The sequence below is a fragment of the Humulus lupulus genome, chromosome 9, assembly GCF_963169125.1.
Source record: "Humulus lupulus chromosome 9, drHumLupu1.1, whole genome shotgun sequence".
In the NCBI taxonomy this organism is placed as follows: Eukaryota; Viridiplantae; Streptophyta; class Magnoliopsida; order Rosales; family Cannabaceae; genus Humulus; species Humulus lupulus.
Genome location: NC_084801.1, coordinates 51,313,419 through 51,319,669, shown reverse-complemented (window position 1 = coordinate 51,319,669; position 6,251 = coordinate 51,313,419).

Genomic DNA, 6,251 nt, shown 5'->3' with positions numbered 1-6,251 from the left:
ATGTTCTAGGTAGCCAAATCATTAGGGATAGAAAGAATAGACTCTTAGCTCTACCTCAAGCAGCTTACATGATAAAGTGCTTGAACGTTTCTCAATGACAAATTCCAAGAAAGGACGTCTACCGTCTCGCCATGGAATTCATCTTTCAAAGAAGCAGTCTCCCCAAACTCCTGAAGAATAAAAAGCAATGAGAAAAGCTCCTTAAGTATCGGCAGTTGGAAGTCTGATGTATGCTATGTTGTTTACTAGACCACATATTTGCTATGCAGTGGGAGTAGTGAGCAGGTATTAGTCAAACCCAAGACCGGAACATTGGTTAGCATTTAAGCATATTCTGAAGTACTTAAAGCAGACTAGGGATTATATGTTAGTCTACAAGGATGGTGTTCTGAACCCTGTAGGCCACACCGATTCAGATTTTCAGACTGGTGTCGTTGACAAGAAGTCTACTTTTGGCATGTTGTTTACTCTTGGGGGTGGAGTTGTGGTATGGAGAAGCGTAAAGCAGATTGCAATCTCAGATTTCTCCATGGAGGCTGAGTACATAGCTGCGTCTGAAGCAGCTAAGGAAATAGTCTAGCTAAAGAAGTTTTATTCAGATCTTGGTGTTATTCTAGATATGGATAAACTGCTTATATTGTTTTGTGACAATAAAGGAGGGATAGCCAACTCGAAAGAACCTCGAAGTCACAAGAGGAGTAAGCATATAGAAAGGAAGTACCACATAATTCGAGAATATGTGGCCAGGGGAGATGTAAAGGTTATGAAGATTGCATCTGAAGACAATCTTGCAGATTTGTTTACAAAGACACGACCAGAAGCTACATTTGATAAGCATATCAAGGAAATGGGATTAGTAGAATAGAGGCATTAGTTTCAATTAGTGCAAGTGGGAGTTTTTTGGGTATTATGCCCTAATTAAAACTCAATTTCTTTGTAATCTCATTTTATTAGCAATAAAAGAGTAGAGATCATTTTTTGACTTGGTCAATCACTTTGCTCACATGTTTTATTTTCATGATTATTTGTTTGATATAAACTTCTATTAAATCCCGAGCACATAGCTAATCGTATTTGTAGTGACCTAATCACAGTGGAATATAAATATGATTATATGTTCAAAATAAGTTAGTCCTAAGATTAGTCAGTGCACATGATTTACACTGACTTTCCAATCTACGATATGATCTACTTACACATCGCAGTGTTATGTTCTTTCTAGAAAATTAGTAAAGTAAATAAGATTAGATGTATTTGTTACATCGGACTGGACCGATATTGATAGTAGATAAGGATAAGTAAACATACTGTTATTATCTATTCTAGTCATATCATATAGTTGACCATAGGTCAATTGAATCTCAATTATGAGTGGTTAGTATTCTAACTGATTGTATTATTTGAGTTCTTTGGCTTGTTCATTACTAGCTTACCCTACGGACTAGCCCATACTTACATCTTGGGAACTCAGTGATAAACAAGTTTTAGGCTCGTTTAGGGTTTAGTTTTTATGAAGGTTTTAATTAGTTTAGGTCTATTTTATTGTAGAATTACACTCGTTTGTTCATGTTTCAGGTTTTTCATGCAAAGATGGTGAAAAGAGTGGAATGAAGTGAAAGTGGAAGAAAATGGAGTTATTTTGGAGAAAATTGCGTCTTTCAGGAGCAATATGTTCGAGTAATGATTCTGTAAATAGCGCTACAATGCTAGAAAAATGAAAATTGAAAGTGTTGAATCTGTAAGTAGCGCTACAACGCTACAAAACGAGCGCTACAGTGCTATCAAGAACTGAAGAGTAGCACTACAGCGCTACAATACTAGAGCTACAGTGCTAGTGCACTAAATTTTGAGGCAATTGGACTCTGTCAATAGTGCTACAATGCCCAAAACCTAGCGCTACAGCATTATCGACACGATTTTCAGATTTTTAGCCCCTTTTTGAAGGACAAAACGGTCTTTTCACTTGGGAGCCTTGGAAAACTATTTAAGGGTCATTATTCTGCGAATTTGAGAGGCAGTTTTAGTTTTATAAACCCTAGATTTAGAAAAGGCTACTGTAATTAGATTTCTTTTCCTGACTTTTTAGATTTTTCTCTTCATTTGAATTCTTTAGGTTATTTTCTATGAATAATTATTTGAAGTTTATTTTCATTATGTTAGCTATGAACTAAATCTTTTATCTAGGGAATAATGTAGTAACTTGGATATTTATTTAATGTTATTATGATGTTCTATTGATTCTTCTTCTCTATTCTAATCTATATGATGTTTGTTTAATGCTAGTAAATACTTAATCACTTTTTACTTGATTTAATGGTTTTGATTCAAAATTTGAAACACAAGTATTGAATATGCTATCATTATATAGACATAGGTTGCATATTGGACGAAAGTACATGTATGGCTTGTGTAGTAATTAGGTTTCCATAATGTCTTCTATATGTTTAAGTTTATCACAGAGATGTAGAAAACCTACATATAGGCTGAGATCTTATATCTTGAAAAAGAATAGGAATCGATTATGTTAACCTGCTATTAGAATAGGAAGAAGAGATTTAGAATTGATTAGTAAAATTAATAGAATGAAAAGTTGATGAAATTAATTCTTAGGCTTTTTTATTATTGATTTTTAATTCGTTAATTTATTATTCTGTTTCCAGTTATTTAAATTAAGTTCATAGTTTAGAATTATTCATCTTAATTTTAATCACCAAATAGAAAGTGAAAAATATTTATTGGTAATTGGTTAATAGTCTCTGTGGGACGATCTCTGTTTTTATAGACTTTATTACTTGACACGACTACGTATACTTGCGTATAGATTTCACAGATCACTCGGTAGTATAATTGAGTGGGAGTTTTAATCATAGTAATGAACATCTATAGTTTCTGATGAAGAAGTAAAATGATGGTTTCCTTTTAGTTTGGTTCAAGATGCTAAATGATAGAGATCTCATTTCAGTAATTAATATTAGTTTACTGAAATATCATTTATAATTGAGTGGGAGTTTTAATCATAGTAATGAACATCTATAGCTTCTGATGAAGAAGTAAAATGATGGTTTCCTTTTAGTTTGGTTCAAGATGCTAAATGATAGAGATCTCATTTCAGTAATTAATATTAGTTTACTGAAATATCATTTATAAGGAACTAAGTGTTTTAAGGATAAAATACAATGCGGGGTAAAAGGGTATTTTAGTATCATCTCACTGTAGATCGTCTAAAGAGGATTGAGTGACAATTATGGTTGTAATAATGGATAATTAATAACGTATCTATATTGGTTATATAGCGTTCTATGAATTCAAAAGTGCAATTCTGAGTCTTTAGTGGAGTCATGAGGAATTAATAAGTTAGTGAATTTATGATAACTTATTGGAGCTTGATTTCATAGGCTCATGGTCCCCTCTATACCTTGGATAAAATAATATAGATAGTCTCAATTAATTGATTTAATTATCAATTAGAATTATCAAAGTTGACAATGTCAATTTTGGATAGTTTCACAGAGTTATGGAATTTAGAGAAGAAAAGAGATTTTAGGCCAGATTTATTAATGAAGAAAAATTGGTGTCTAAATTAATAAATGAGTTTAAATTAAAGTTAAAATTATAAATTATTAATTTGATAAAGGATTGAAATAATTATTTAATTAATTAAATCAATAGAAAATAATACATGAATTGATTTTAAGTCCAATGGGCTTATAATTAAATGGGAAATTTCAGAGGCCTAAATTCCATGAGAATTTCGACCTAATGGCTGATATTATCTATTATTTTATTTATTTTTTATTTAAAATAAATGACCTAATTGAGCCTATAAAAGGAATGCTAAGTGAGAGTTGAAAAAAGATTTAAGAAAGACTATCTAACAGAAAATCAGAAGCTCTATTCTTGATGCTCTAGGTTTTAGATTCTCTCTACAGCATAAGTCATTTTCTAAGCATCAATATTCTCTTCTCTTCTTGATCCCTTTGTATCTACCTCATGTGTTGAGAATTGCCAAATCTAGTCTAGGTGATTCTAAGGATACTTTGGAAGACTGTGAAGAAATTTGAAGATTGGTTCAGTTTCTTGGTGATACCCAGCGACATAAATGATTCAAGGGATAGAGAAACTGAAAGAATAACTAATACATTCCACTAAGTATAATGTAAGTGATATTATCATTATCTTTGTTTAAATTAAGTTATAGAAACATGTTCTAGGTTGTCTTAAATTAATGTGTTTAATATATGATTTACATAAAAATAATTAAGATCATGTATAAGTTTTCCCAACAGGCAACCCAACTCCAAACTTGTGAACATCAATGGCAAGAGCTCCATGGGTAAGAACTATTCATTCATAAGTAAATATGTTCAACAATAACATAATCGTGAGTTCCATCCAATGATAGTTAGTGTTGGTTGCTACCGATTGAGGATTAAACCTAGGGCTTATAATGAAGTTCAGTTCAGTGCAACAAACATTTCTAAAGGTAGCAAAGATGTTATAAGAACTTTACCCATGTGAACTTAGAGGTGGTTCCGCCTCTCAAGGATTTGGAGTTTATCCCCAGAAATTTCATGAAATGGATGAGCATATTGGTCATATGAGTGCTAAGAAAGAAAAGTGGGAAAATGAATGGTCAATTGGGGGTATGTGAGGCGTTACTGGTCTTATCACTGAGGTGTACTTGGTTCAATCTTTAAGACACCAAAGACTTCGATAGGGCTTTGTAATGCTTTCACTAAGGTAAAGTTCAAATTGAAAGATACATTACTTTATGCACCAATACTATATGAGCTATGAAGAAAGGATTATATTTAACCAAGTGGGTGAATGCTGAGATTGGTTAGATATAATGGTTAAGTTGTTTATATAATGTGGCGCAAAACACTTAACGGTTTTTCACTTACGTTCAAGTGAAAATATGAGATTTTGTAGTAGGCATCTATAATTGACTTTTATGGGTCTAAAGTGATACAATGAGATATCTAAGCATGCCCAAAATGTTTGGGAGCACTTGGAGGGGTTAAAGGTCATTTTTTGAGAAATTGACCTGTGCGTGTGGTGTTACGTCACCTCATAGGAAGGTGATGCATCGCCTAAAGCCTTAGGGCTTTGAGAAACCTAGTAGGCGATGCATCGCCTATAGACAAGCAACGGGTCGCTTAACTTGTTCGTGCAGATACATGTTTTCGCTCCAAAATGATGTGTTCAAAAGCTATAATTCTATTGGTTAGACTTAATGATGGTTATTATAGTAAAAAGTCTTGATCAAACTTTACAACTCTCTCTCTCTCTAACCTCTTTCTCTCTCTAGCTTTCAAAGATCATAAGTTTTCTCCAAGAAACTCATCAAGAATTGCTTGACTTATACGAGTTTCAAAGGCTTGTTCAATCCCAAATCTCATTCTATCTTGGTAAAGCTTCAAGAAACAATTGTAAGGCTTAGAATAAAGATTTTGGATAGCGATACTTCTCATGTATAAGCCTTTAGATGTTCCCAAGTTTGAAGATTCAATTGCTCAATCTAAAACCTAACTTTGTAATTGTGCTATTCTATTGTGATTTACTTCTTTATTTGTGTTCATTATTGTTAGTTTTGATGATTAAATGATTCTAAATTCATGTTATAATCATTTAAACATTTAATATTAAATTACCAAGATTTGCATTCATAATTTGATTATCAAGATTTGCACTCATACTTTGAATAAGGTTCTTGATTAGCATCTAGGGTTTGTAATATTGAATTATTCTTATTATTCATTGTTCATTTAGAAAGTATAAATCCTTCTATTCCCAACAACCGAACGTGTCTCCTCCACCACATGCAAAGTTAGTCACTTCATAAATTAAAGTCAGTTTCCCCACTTTCTATGACATGTTTTAACTAGTTTTGGGAGCAAATTTTCTCTAAAAAATAGGATCCAAAAGCTAGTGCAAATGCATCAAATTTTTGGGAGAGAAAAATACACTTTGTCATTTTGTTTCTCTTTTATTTCTTCTATATTTTTGAGTGAACATAATGTCTATTTTAGGCTAAATTTTCTTGTGGAAATGCAAAAGTGGAGTTCATGTTCAACATTATTTTTCTAATATATTTATTCTATATGTTCTTCATATCCATATTTTTTTCAATTAAAGTTCTTTTCTTCTAATTTTTATTCTAAATTTATTGGTGTCTTTTACATAAGTTTAGTTATGTTTTTCTTATGTAATTTAGGCTATTGATTTAATTTAGGATATTTGTTATATGA